Source organism: Physcomitrium patens, chromosome 8, assembly GCF_059467195.1.
Source record: "Physcomitrium patens ecotype Gransden chromosome 8, ASM5946719v1, whole genome shotgun sequence".
NCBI lineage: Eukaryota > Viridiplantae > Streptophyta > Bryopsida > Funariales > Funariaceae > Physcomitrium > Physcomitrium patens.
Window position 1 is genome coordinate 1,166,566 of NC_143417.1, and position 15,387 is coordinate 1,181,952.

Below are 15,387 nucleotides of genomic sequence, written 5' to 3' on the forward strand. Positions count from 1 at the left end.
TTGAGCAAAACAACACATAATACAACAACGGACTTGGCAATGATTTAAAACACAAGCTGACATGAAATACTCAAGATTTTTGTGATCTATATATATGGTGACTGGATTAGAAGCGCCTTCTAGATGATGACACCATTCTTGAAATGAATCCATGATTGCAAGAAGTTCTTTGTTGTGGATTTCATAGTTAATCTAGGCTTCTGAAAAGTTTTTGGAATGAAAAGCTATTAGGTAGAGTTTATCATCTGTTTCCATTTGTGATAATACGACACCCAAAGCAAAGTCTAATGCATCTATTTCCATAAAAAATGCCTTTGAAATGTTGACATGATACAAGATTGGTGCAGAAATAAAGGTTGACTTCAAAGTTTTAAAAGATTCTTTAGCTTCTTTGCTCTTCTCAAGTTTGTCTTTACAAGTCAAATGTGTAAGTCGAGCTACAACTCAAGAGAAGTCTTTGATGAAGATCCAATAATAATTGACAATGCCCAAAAAGTATTCTATATCTCTTACCGTTTTTGAAATCTTTCAATCCATAATCATTTAAATTTTCTTATGATCCATCATAAGTCCATTATTTGAAATGATGTATCCTAATAAGTCGACTTGAATAGTATGGAATATACACTTTTCTATCTTGGCATAGAATCCTGCATCTCTTAATTTTTGTAACATACGACAAATATGAAATTTATCTTCATCTATGTTGTTAGAATAGATCAAGATGTCATCCAGATAACAGACAACAAAATCATCTAAAAACTCTCAAAAATCATCATTCATTAGATGTTGAAAAGATGTCAGTGCATTTATAAGTCCAAAAGGCATGATATTATATTTAAAATGCCTATATCTAGGTCAAAATATAATTTTTTATTCATCTCCTTCTTTAATACATATTAGATTTTATGCACTCCATAGATCTATTTTTATATAGATCTTAGCTTGCTTCAGTTGATCGAGAAGTCTGGATATCAAAGGTAGAGGATACTTATTCTTAATGGTGATCTTGTTGAGTCCTCAATAATCAACATATATCCGCAATGATTCATCTTTCTTCTTCATAAATAAGATTGGAGCTCTTGTTGGTGATTTGGAATGGCATATGAAATTCTTGGCCAGATTTTCTTTAATATATTCCTTGAATTCAACTAATTCATTTTGTGATAAATTAAAGATTGGTCCAAATGGCGGTTGTGATCCTTCTTGAAGGTCAATTGAGCAGTCATAGGGACAATGTTTTGAAAGAGTATCTATATTTTTCTTCTCAAATACATCTTGAAATTCTTGATATTGGCTAGGAATGCTACTTGAAGTCTTCGTATCATTAGAAATATATGTGATATAAATGATACATGGTGATTATTCTTTTATAGCATATAAGAAAGCTTTTCTATCTATAAATATAGGTTTAATTGTATTAGACTTATGACTTTCTACTGCATTAATTTTACTCTTAATTATGCTTTTAGAAAAATAAAATGACTAGATTAGAGGGAGATCTAATTATATTAAAGATTATGAAACTTTATAACTATTTATTGCTACATCTATAGGAATTGTTCCATGAGTATCATCTCCAAAAGAGAACAGACGACCATCTATGACTTTTACATGAACAAGTTTGGATTTTTGTACTAATGGTATTTTATAACTTTTAACAAATTTTACGTCTAAGAAATAAGCTGAGGCTCTTGAATCTATTAAGGCAAAGGCTTTATAATTATTAGGTCCTAAATATACATCTATTATAAAATAAAGAGGATTTTGAAGAGAGGATATGACCTTTATTAAAAATTATATAAGATTCTAGCTGCATGATTCCTATTCTAGCTAAACAAATTTGTTTTCTAACATATTATCTTTTTTGATAGATGTGCTCTTCATTTTGTCACTTCTTTGGATAATATTGAGCAATGTATTTAGGTTCTCTACAATACAAGTAGAATCCTTCTTGATGGTGATAAGTCTTTTCTTGCTCAATAAGAGGTTTAAAATGTACTGCATCAATTTGCATATCCTCTACTTTTGAATATATGTGTTGAGGAGATGTTGGTATTGCCATCAAATTGTAGTAATGTTGAGATCTATTTGTATGACTTTCAAATCAAAATTCAAAAATTTGATTATTACATTTTATAACAAAGTCAATTGCTTGACTCGATGTTTGAGGATCAAGAAAGTTGAGCATCAATTTTTTTACTTCGTATTGTAATCCATAGAAAAATTGGTTAATAAGTGTAGCATCATCCCACTTGATATTAGTTACAAGTTGTCAAAATTGTGAAGTATATTATAGATTGATTGCCTTGTCGTAAAATACGGATCTTATTGGTTGCAATATGAGTTGCATCATATTCTCCATACATGTACAGGAATTCTACCAAAAATGCCTCTAGATTATTCAATATTGGATCTTGTCATTCAAAAAAAGATAAAAACCACGACAGTATTGAATCTGAAAGAAATATATCAATGAATCAAAATTGTGATCTTGGAGTTGGATAGCTTTGAGGTTGAAGTTCAATCACAAGTTGTACTTGATTGATAAATCCTCAAAATTTGGATCTTGTACCATCAAACTTCTTGGACAAAGTAACTCTTGATTCTCTAACACTTGAAGGATGTTCTACTATGGATGGAGGGATATGATTTGATGTAGATATTGAAGCAGATCTAATCATCTCTATATCCTCACTTCATGTCATTCTTCTTGATCCTTGTAGTGGAAAGCTAAGTTGATACATTGCAAGCATCAATTCTTTCAATTGCTCTTATATTTGTGCCATTGCATTCTTCATTTCAACAAGCTTTGCTATAATAATACTTAGAAAAATATCTAATACCATTGAAGACAAATAGAAGAAACAACTTGAAGATAAAAAAAATATTAAGAATAATAACAATTTAGATGAGGATAATCCATAACTTCTAATGTGCTTATGTCTTATCATAAGAAAGAGTTAATACACTTTTAATTAAGATAAGATAAAGCTTTCATATTGTAAGTATATTCTTGTCAATCTATCAAAGATATGAACTAAAATACGATGCATAAACCAATGAAAACTATATTAAATAAAGAGTAATAAAATAAAAATAAGGAATTATGTATATTGAAAAGAAACTAGAATGGCTTATTGCTAAAAGGCAAGGAAACTTGAGACTCTTGAAACTAGACTAGAAGTAAGAAAAGAATTGACAAGAGTGAAGAAGGCTTCATTCTTGTCTCTATATATACTATCTAACTAGGGACTACGTGGCAATGTTCTATAGGACTTTCAATATGTATTGACTTTGTAGGACACATGTCTTGACTTATAAGATAAGTTTTTCTATGTGTGGACCACATAATTAGCTTGGTCTTCAAGCTAACAACATGTGTGGTACTTGGCCAACTTATTGACCACTTTTTTAATCTAGAAAATTAATTATAGACACCTATAAAGTCAAAGCAACATCTATGAAGCTTCTATAGAAGATATTATAAAATTAATTTATTTTTACTTACTTCTACTTACTTCTACCTATTTATATAGATAATTATTGACTTACATGTATATGTCTATGATAGTAGTATAATTCCAAATCTTAAATACCTTTTAAATAATATAATAAATATTTGATGCTATTCCAATGTTGTAATGTTGGATGTGCATTGTGTCTTGTAAGAATACTAACTACAAATGCAATATTTGATCTAGTAGATGTGGCTAAATATAAAAGTGTTCTAGTTACTCTAAGATATAGATATTACTCTCTTAATATTTCCTCTTCTTCCTTGCACGGATGGTATGCATCATAACCATCATGATGACGTCCAATCATTGGCACGGATAATTAGATAAGCATCAATCATATTGAATCTCTATAATATTCATCTAATATATGTTAGTTGATAGACGATAATACTACTATTTATAAGATGCATAATCTAAAGACCAATACAAATAGTTATTTTTCCTAGCATTTTCATCTCAAATTGTCGTATAAGTAGGTTAGTAGCTACAACACATGCAAATTTAGTACCTACTAGGTTAAGATCATCAACATATACAATAAAAATCATAAAACCAATTTTATCTTATTTGATAAATAAACAAGAGATTAGTGGATTACTTACAAACTTATTTATAATTTAATAATCTTAGAGATGTTGATATCACATGCATCCAATTATTTTAGACTATATAGGGCCTTCTGTAATTTAATACCACAATATCATCCTAAAGTAGGTGCTTTTGGAATTCTTGTTTTCAAACCAGGTGGAACTTTCATATAAATATCTATATCAAGTGAACCATACAAATACATAGTACCACATCGATTAGACATATTTCAAAGGTGGCATAAATTGCCATTCCAATAGTATATCAAAATGTAATTGAATCCATGACTAGAGAATATATGGATTCATAATCAATGCCAAATCGTTGGATAAATCCTTGAGCAATAAAAAGAACTTTATAGAGGATTATTTGAACTTTAGTATCTCGTTTGCATATTAATATCATCTTATATCTCATAGGGTGAGAAGCAAGAGTATCCACAATTGGACCAAAGACTTTCTTCTTATACAAAGAAGCATACTCCTCCTTGATGGTAGTTTTCCATTTTAATCAATCACAGTAATGCATCGCTTCCTTGATGGTTTGAGATTCAAGATCATCTTCCTCACAAGAAAGACCTTCTATAATCATACATGCAAATGATTCATCTACTGTAATAGATGGTCTATCCCAAATATCATCTATAGTACAATACATAATAGATAATTCTTTACTCAACTTGATCTTATTCCTTCTAATTCCAAGATTGTTTTTCACAGGAATTGAAGGTATATTATGCATAGATATATTATCATGAATTGATGATCTCATAGGATGAGTGAGAATTTCTTGAAAAATAAGGCCAAGATTAGTCAATATTATAGCTTTTTTTCTTACTTAGTTGCTTATCTAGTCCACAAATTCTTTTAGGTGTTGTTTTTCTAATTTGTTGTTGTTGTTGGTATTGATGTTGAAGTATTCTAGTCAGTGGCACTGCAATCTGAGCAGGTATATTTTGAGCCTCATTAATAGGAACTCTTGTAATTCTAGGTATAGCATTGAAGCTATTAAGTGTTTCATCTATGATCCATTTTAGATGCAAAATCTTAGCAACTTCAGTTTCAGCCAAAGATGTCCTAAGTTTGGGATTCATTGTAAACATTTTCAGTACTTTAAATACAAGTACTTTATTTCTTTTTTGATTGGATACTCTTTTTTGAAGAAATAGGAATACATTCTCTTCAAAATGGTAATTTTATAAACGTGCATGTAATAATATGCCAGTTGATGGATCAACAATACAAATAATGCTTAATAAATCAAAACCAACATATATGCCTTATCATCGATGAGCTCTAATAGTATGCCATTGAGGTTCTGATATTGGAATCTAAGTACGACAACCAAATATTCATAAGTGAAATACATTTAGAACATGACCTAAAATAAGATCATATAGTGAAACAATTTTAAGAAAAGAAGGGCGGAGATGTATTAATGTTACAGCATGTAAAATTATATGACCTCACATAGATGTAGGTAAATTTGCATGAAGGAAGAGTAGCCAGATAATGAGTTATATACGCTTTATAAATGACTCTATAAGTCCATTTTGAGCATGTTTATATAGAACAAAATATGTCAACTCAATTCATGTTGTAATACAATAGTCTTCAAAAGACTTTGATGCAAATTCTTTTGTATTATCCATACGCAATGTTTTTATAAGATAATTAGGAAAATATTCCTGAAAACAAATAAGTATAGATATAAGATTGGCAAACACCATGTTTTAGATTGATAATAATGAAACATGTGATTATTTACATGATGCATGAATAAGGACCAAAAAATAATAAAATGGTCCTGATATTGGATTAATAGGACCACAAATATCACCATGCAACCTTTTAAGCATTGGTGGTAATTATTATGGGAGTTTCCAAATTAAAGGTGAAATAATCATCTTGCCTTACACGCATGCACAATATAATTCTATAGAGTCTATATCTATAGGCTTTAAATTGTGTCTAGTTATATATGTAATGATCTTTCTAAATAATATAGATCTTGAATGTCTCAATCGTCCATGCCAGAGAGAAGCACGACTCTCTATGATAGATGATGTAAAATTAAATATAATAGGTAAATGATGTAAATTTTAATTTGGTATAAACCATTTTCTATAACAAAAGCTTTTTCAACAACTTTATGGTTCTTCACAAGAACCAAAACCTCTTTTTTATTAAAAATGGTAGTCAAGAGGTGATAACCATTGATATGCATATCTCAGTAGCTTATCAGACTTTAAGGTGCTGAGGGTGCAAAAATTGCATGTTTATATTTTATGATGGAACCTGTAGGTAATTTTACCATTATTGTTTCTTCTTAGAAACAAAAAACATTTGCTCCAGTCATAGTCGTTATATTTTTAGTTTGTCAAGTTGAAGATTTTTCAATAAAAAATTATCTATTTCGCATGATAGTATATGTTATTGCAAAATCAATGAACGCATTATTTGATTCATCATTAGAAGTTTTGTCATTCATATAAGCTTCTAAATCATCAACACCAATTGAATCTATAGATGCATCCATGGTATGAACTTCACGAGCATCAATTCACAGTTTTTTATTTTCTTTGAATATTTTAATAAAATATTTTGAAATATAGCACGTATGTGCTAAATATCTAATTATTCCATATTTAGGCAAGAACATATCTCTTATTTTTGTTTTTTACTATAATTAATAGTAGAACATTTATTCTTTTCATATGAGTAGAAATAGTCATGAATATGACTGCCCTGATGCTTATGAGCACCTTTTCCATGTTTATATAATTTTTTCTTAGACTTGAAATATTAAGAGCATGAGATTCTAGAATTGTGCTTCTAATAGGATGAGCTTTCGTATTGTGTAAGAGTAGCTCATTTTGCTTCTCCGAAAGAAGTAGATAGGACATGAAATTAGAATGACTCTGAAATTTCATATTCCTATATTGTTGTGCAAGCTTAGCAGATACATGTAGAAATATAGAGAGAATTTTTTCAATCATTTCTTCTTCAAAGATGCTTTGTTGATATAATCATAATTGTGAGATAATACTATATATTTTACTATTAAAAGCATTTAAATTTAGAAAATCCAAGACACTTAAATGTGTCCAATTATGACATGCACGTGGAAGGAAAATAATCTTTCAATGATCAAACCTGGATTTAAGATTCTTTCAAAGTTTTGCAGGATCTTCCATTTCCAAATATTGATGTTGTAATGTATGTATAAGATGACAACGAAAGAAAAGAATTACTTTCCAACAAATATCAAGAGGAATAGAAGTACTTATTGTAGGAGACTTTTCAAATATAATGGCATTTGAGAGTCGTTCTACAAATAAATTTGCTTTTGCCATTTTTGTCCATAATAAATAATTATTTCTATCTATACTCAATGGTAGAAGTAGAAAAGCTTGAAAATATTGAAATATAGTGGTAATAATTGGAACCATAGTAGAAACAGTTAAAAATATTGAAGCACTCATAATAAATAAATTTGTAAAGAAAATATAAGATCAAGTAGAAAAGTTGAGTAAAATGTATCTTAAAATATAAAGTCAAATAAAATAATAAAGTTGAACTTGAAATCAAAAATATTAATTAATTAGTTAATTAATTAATATTTTTGAAAAAAGGTTGTAGATTGTGGCAACGGAGCAGCAAGAACAAGGTAATGGCAGTAGTAGTAGATAATGTCAGTAGCAGGGTTGGTAGTAGGGAGCAACATTTGTTTGGAGGCAGGCGTAGGATACAACATGGAGGTAGGATTAGAACAAATACTCTAAGCAAGCAAGTAAGGTAAAAAAACTAGTAAGCAGCTAAGGTATGAGGGGTCAACAAGAAATACAGCAAGATCATGAATCACACACCAAAGTAGTAAAAATCACACAAGGAGCAAGAATAGCAATAGGTTTGGAGAGTCCAGATTATAGCAAAAAATTGTGATAGTATATAGGGGCAAATCGTGGTGATAATGTGTTGAGAATGTTTAGAAAGACACAAGAGTAGTAGTAAGTAATACACCCACAAGAAAGTTTCTAAGAAGAGAGAGAGGTTCACACAAAAATTTATTGATCTAATTGTGTCTCGTATACAAAAGGAGAAGGGAAGAGAATAAACAGTTTCTCTCCACTACATTCCAACTAGTATAGCTATAGTATTTATTGTAGATTATAGTAAATATCATGGAAAGAAACTACTACATTTAATGCTCTCAACAGGGTGAAAGTACTTGCTGCATCACACATTGATCACCTAGAGAAGGCAGCAAGCAATCTCTCAGAAATGAAAGACAATGAATGAGATGGCGAGTCTAGAATCTTTGTTTGTATTTTCCTTTCATTTCATCTTAAAAATTAGTGACAACGTGGCCTGCGTAGAATGTGTGCAGAGTGATCTGAACCCAAGCAATCAGAGAGGGTCACAAAGATTTCATTCCCGAAGTGTTCAGTTTCAAAATATGAAATTTTTTTTACCCCACGTTTTGAATTACATGTCACCTAGGCTACGAATGGGTCGATAACACGCAATTTGCATCGCGGAGTTATTTTAGTCCAACCATGGAATCGAGCTGGTTTCTGTTGAAATCATTAAATGTAGCCAACGCTATCTATAATATTTAATGTAGACTACAGTAATTACAGTAGCTACAGTATTTAGAGTCTAGTGGAGAAGTACTGTTCATCCTCTTATCTTCTCTCTTCTTGTATACGAGACACAATCAGATCAATAGATTTTTTGTGTGTGTGAAGCTCTCTCTCTTTAAAAACCCTCTTGTGTCTATGACTTACTACTACTCTTGTATGTGTATGACTTACTATTACTCTTGTGTCTTTTTAAACATTCTCAACACGTTATCAGCACGATTTTCTTTTACACACTATCACAATTTTTTTTACTCTAGTCTTTGATTCTTCAAACCTATTGCTACCCTTGCTTAGTGTCTGGGTCATGATTTTGTTCTTCTTGCTAGCCCCTCACACATTAGCTGCTTGTTTAGAGCACTTGTTCCACTCTCTGCCTTGCTTGCTCTGAATACTTGATCCAACCCAATTCCATCCTCTGCTTGCTCCTTGTTCTCTGTTGCGCCCCAAACTGCCGCCAAACAAACGCCAAACAGATGCCGAATTTGTCACTGCCACCATGTCACCGCTACCGCTGTCGCTGCCGCCTGCTGCCGTCACTGCCGTAACGCCACTACTGCCGTCGTCGTCGCCGCCGCTGTCCACTGTTGCCCACTATTGCCCACCGTTGCCCGCCGTTGCTAGCCGTTGCTATCCGCCGCTGCCCGCCGTTGCCACCCTGTCGCCCTACCACTACCTGCTGCCACCATTTTATTCCTATTGTGCTGCCTTAATTTACAATTCTTTCTTCATAAAAAAAATAAAAAAAATTATATATTTTAGTTTTTTCAAGTTCAAGTTTATCATTTTATTTGACTTTATATTTTAAGATACATTTTACTCAACTTTTCTACTTGATCTTGTATTTTCTTTACAGATTTATTTATAATGAGTGCTTCAACATCTTCAATTGATTCTACTATAGTTCCTACTATTACCAGTGCATCCTAACATTTTCAAGCTCTTTTATTTCCACCATTGATTGTAGATGGAAATAATTATCTATTATGGGCAAAAATAGCAAAAGCAAATTTATTTACAGAACAACTCTTGGATGCCATTATGTTTGAAGAATCTCCTACAACAAGTATTTTTATATCTCCTGCTATTTGTTGGAAAGCACTTCTTCTCCTTCGTCGTCATCTTATACCCGCATTACAACATCAATATTTGGAAATGGAAGACCCTGCAAAACTTTGGAAGAATCTTAAATCTAGGTTTGATCATCAAAAGACCATTTTTCTTCCACGTGCACATCATAATTGGACACATTTACGTGTCTTGGATTTTCCAAATTTAAATACTTTTAATAGTGAAATATATAGTATTGTCTCATAATTACGATTATGTAGATAAAGCATTTCTGAAGAAGAAATGATTGAGAAAATTCTCTCTACATTTCCTCCTGCATCTGTTGTGCTTGCACAACAATACAGGAACATGAAATTTTAGAGTCATTTTGATCTCATGTCCTATCTACTTCTTGCGGAGAAGCATAATGAGCTACTCTTACGCAATGCGAAAGCTCGTCCTATTGGAACTACAGTTCCTGAATCTCATGCACTTAATATTTCTAAGTCTAAGAAGAAATTATATAAACATGGGAAACGTACTCATAAGTATCAAGGTAATCATGGTCAAGACCATTTCTATCCATATGGAAAGAATAAACGTTCTACTATTAAATATAGTAGAAAACAAAAATCAAAGATACGTTCTTGCCATAAGTGTGGAATGATTGGACATTTAACACATGCATGCCATATTTCAAAATATTTTATTAAAATATTTCAAGAAAATAAGAAATTATGAGCTGAGGCTCGTAAAGTTCATACCATGGATGCGTCCATGGATTCAATTGGTGTTGATGACTTAGAGGCTTATATGACTGATAAAACCTCTAATGATGAATCAAATGATGTGTTCATTGATTCTGCAACAATACATACTATCTTGCGATTTTATTGAAAAATCTTCAACTTGGCAAACTAAAAATATGGTGATTATGGCTGGAACAAATGCATTTTGTTTCCAAGAGGGCACAGCGATGGTAAAATTACCTTCGGGTTCCATCATAAAATATAAACATGCGATGTTTGCACCCTCAGCACCTCGGAGTCTGATCAACTACCAAGATGTGTGTATTAATGGTTATCACCTCTCGACCGCTACTTTAAATAGAAAAGAAGTTTTGGTTCTTGCGAAGAATCATAAAGTTGTTGAAAAAGCTTTTGCTACAGAAAATGGTTTATACCGAATTATGATTCGGCCTCCCATTATATTTAATTTTGCATCATCTATCTCAGAGAGTCGTGTTTCTCTCTGGCATGGACGATTGGAACATCCAGGGTCCACATTATTTAGAAAGATCATTCCATGTATAACTAGGCACAATATAAAGCCTGCAGATGTAGACTCTATGGAATTATGTCATGCATGCATACAAGATAAAATGATTACTCGACTTTCAATTTTGAAACTTCCACAAGAATTATCACCAATGCTTGAAAGATTGCATGGTGATATTTGTGGTCCTATTAATCCAATATCAAGACCATTTTGTTATTTTTTGGTCCTTATTGATGCATCAGGTAAACAATCACATATTTCATTATTATCAACTCGAAACATGGTGTTTGCCAATCTTATATCTATGCTTATTTGCTTTTGGGCATATTTTCTTGATTATCCTATAAAAACATTGTGTATGGATAATCCAAAAGAATTTGCATTAAAGTCTTGTGAAGACTATTGTACTGCAACAAGAATCGAGTTGACATATTGTGTTCCATATGAACATGCTCAAAATGGACTTGCAGAGTCATTTATAAAGCGTATACAACTCATTACGCGGCCACTCCTCCTTCACGCAAATCTACTTACATCTATGTGGGATCATGCAGTTTTACATGTTGCAGCATTAATACGCCTCCGCCCTTCTTCTCTTGAAATTTTTTCACCACATGAGCTCATTTCGGGTCGTGTTCCAAATGTATCTCACTTACGAGTATTTGGTTGCCGTGCTTGGATTCCAGTACCAGAACCTCAATGGCGTACCATTGCAGCTCATCGATAAAAAGGCATATATGTTGGTTTTGATTCACCAAGCATTATTCGTATTGTTGATCCATCAACTAACACATTATTACGTGCACATTTACAAAATTGGTGTTTTGAAAAAATTGTATTTCCATCTCTTCAAGGAAGAGTATCCAATCAACAAAGAAATAAAGTACTCATATTTGAAGCACCAAAAACATTTACAATGAATCTCGATCCTAGGACATCTTTGGTAGAAACTGAAGTTGCTAAGATTTTGCATTTAAAACGGATTGCGGTGACATATTATGTGCTTTCCTGCTCGAGAACGTGCCGGACGTCTAGTTGTAGAAGGTAGTATGGAGATTCATCGATAGTCAAGCAGTCTATGAGTTTTGACTGCTGAAATATAAACGACTGCAACAACGTACCGTAAATCTACACGGATGCTCTTCGACTGCTTCTTGAAGTCCTTTTTGCCCCAGCTGGTAGGTCTCTAGACGTTACAGAGAACCCCGAACAATCCAAACTGTTAATCTTCAATATCGCTTTGTACTTACGATCTTGTATCCACTGACTGTCTTGTTAGATTAACCCAATAAATTTCATTCACTCCGCATACTCAATCCTATAGACGCCTTTTTAATCCTTCAATCACAGACGTAACTCGATTTCACAAAACAGTCAAGAATATTCAAACCCACTTCATTAAAAATTCCGATTCACCATTACAATACTGACTTCAGCAGCGATTACTTCCGCCTTCCCAAAACTCTACGAAGAAGAAAAATCCAAATTCTCTGTCTTTCCTTCCCCGACCCGAAGCATGAAGCTCCTCTCTCTAATTCCCTTGATTTTCAAAAACCTCCAATGAAAACCAAACTAGTAACCTTGCAAAAGCTTGAAAACTAGCTCCCCCCGATTTCCAGAGAAAAAAAAAAAAAAAAAAAAAAAAAAAAAAAAAAAAAAAAAACCCTCTTCAAAACTATATCCCCCCTAATCTTATCCTCTAAATTTCTTCAATCTTCTGTCTTAGATCCGGAATTGGCTCCCACCGTCAAGCTGGGATCCAAAATTGGCTCTCGTCGTCAGAGCTTTCTCCTCAGTTTTTACCTTTAAGAAATCCATTTACCGAAAACAACGTTCCCTGAAACAGCACAGAGAACAGGACAGCCCGAAACAGAATCGAAACCCCGTAATCGGGACCACATTGAGTCGCCCGACCAATTCAGGTCCCATATTGGGTAAGATGCCCGTAATAACCTGGATGTTCCCGTAATTGGGTCTGCATTGGGTTGCCCGACCAATTCAGGTCTCATATTGGATAAGAGGACCCGGATTGGATTCTCGAAATTGGGTTGACCGGACAATTCAGGTCTCATATTGGATAAGAGGATCCGGATTGGATTCTCGAAATTAGATCCAATTGGCTCTTTGAACCCGTCATAAGAATTGGTCCTTCTCTTCCTGCTGACTCCCGTTATTGGAATCGAATGGAGCATTTCAGTATGCCCCGGCTGACTATAACGGAGTGACTGAACCTGACCACTCAGTATTTGCACTGGAGTTGGTCAATGCTCCCAATATTCGAGGTAACTGAATATTAATAAAATTCTCTTTTCTTTTTATTTTCACTGTATACTCGTGTTACAACACGACATCTACCCCCTCTGAACCTGTGCATCCTCCGGTATGCACCAATTTACCCAATTGTCGTTTGATTCAGAATATATCCTCTACGTCTTTGTCCAGTTCGTCTTCGTCACCTTCATTATCCAAATCACTTTCATCTTCTTGCTACGGAATCTCTATACCTTCATTAAGGTCTTTCATATTCATCTCTACGTGTCTTCGTTTAAATATTTTTACTCGCTTCCCTGCAATTGGTATTTTCAATTTTGTACCATCTAACTCCCATAATGAGTAAGTCACATTATCATGAACAGTTGTTATCACATATGGTCCAAACCAACGTTTTGAGAATTTCCACAAAGTACTATGTTGATTATCCAGACTTTTGTCATAAAGAAGTACCTAGTCACCTTCCTCGATTGCTTTTGGTCTCAATCGATGTTGCTTATCGAATCGCGCCTTGTTTTGTAACCTTGCTCTTTTTAACCTTCTCAATGCTATCTGGACATCTTCCGTTCTTTGCTCCAATTGTCGAATCCTAATAGCCAGAAGTTCTTCTCTTGTCAATCCATCTTCCCATGGTAGCATACTCCAAGTAAGTACCTTTTCTTCAATCGACATAATTGGTTTTTGACCTGTCATAAGTTCTACTGGCATATATCCTGTCACCGAACTATGTATTGTTCGATCAGCCCATAATGCAAAGGACAATAGCCGTGGCCACTCTTTAACTTTCCCATTACAAGATTTAACCAATGCTTTCACAATCGGTGGGTGACCGCGTTCGCTTTTTGTATTCCCTTCTGGATTATAAGCAGTAATCAGTGATAGTTTAACTCCACATCTTTCAAAGAACTTACGAGCTTCTTGTGCATTTAATTCTCCACGATCTGCAGTGATTTTTCCTACACACCCGTAACGGCAAATGACATCTTCAAGCAAAAACCTACAAATCCCCTCTGTAGATTTTGTCCTCAATGCTCTTCCTTCTACTTGATTTGATAAATCTTCACGAGCTAAAACCAAATATCTCATTTGCCATAACCCAACCGGCATAATAACCAAATCAACAACCCATTTAAAATGAATAGCCAGAGGATACGTAGGATGAAGACCATCTCGATGTCGGATATTAGAATACGATTGACAGATTTCACATGACTCTACAAATGAGAGCACATCTCCATACATATTTTTCCACCAATATCATTCCTTGAGTTTAGCAAAAGTAGCCCAGATTCCTCTATGCCCTGCCCATAAACTATCATGAAACTCCTTTAATAATTTTAGTTTTTCTTCTCTTTTGCCTATCACTCGTTGTGGCATCCCAATTCCTTTCTTCGGTCTCTTCCATAAGAATCCATCTCGAAGTAAAAATCCATATGCTTTTATTCTTATTTGTTTGAATTTTTCTGTAGACCAATTTCCCTACTTAGTCAAGGTATTCAAATAATGACCAATATCCAGTAATTCTCCTTCATAAGATTCTTCAAGAAATAGCTTGTCTTCTCTGTTGAGATTTGATATTGAATAGAATTTCAATCCGACATCATCAATGTCTTCAATCATTTCGTCCTCCCTCTCGTATCTTGCTCGAGATAGCATGTTTGCTACTAAATTGTCCTTCCCAGTGATATGCTTAAATTTTGGATTTAGTGACTTATTATAAGCAATCCATCTCAACATTGCAATATCTGGCGTTGAACAGTTAATAATCATTCCAAGCAATGGCAAGCAATCTGTTTCAATTACTACTACTGCCCCAATCAAATAGTCCTTTTCAGCTTTCATAGCCAAAACGACTCCCCAAAGTTCTCTTTTGACTTGCGAATATGCACGCTGACGAATACTTAAAACTTTAGCCCCAAATCGAACTGCAAATCTACTCCCATAAGAATCATCTTGACCCAGAGTCCATCCAACGGCAATTGGACTAGCGTCTACAGTAAGAATCATTGGTCTATTGCACTTATAATCAACCTTCTT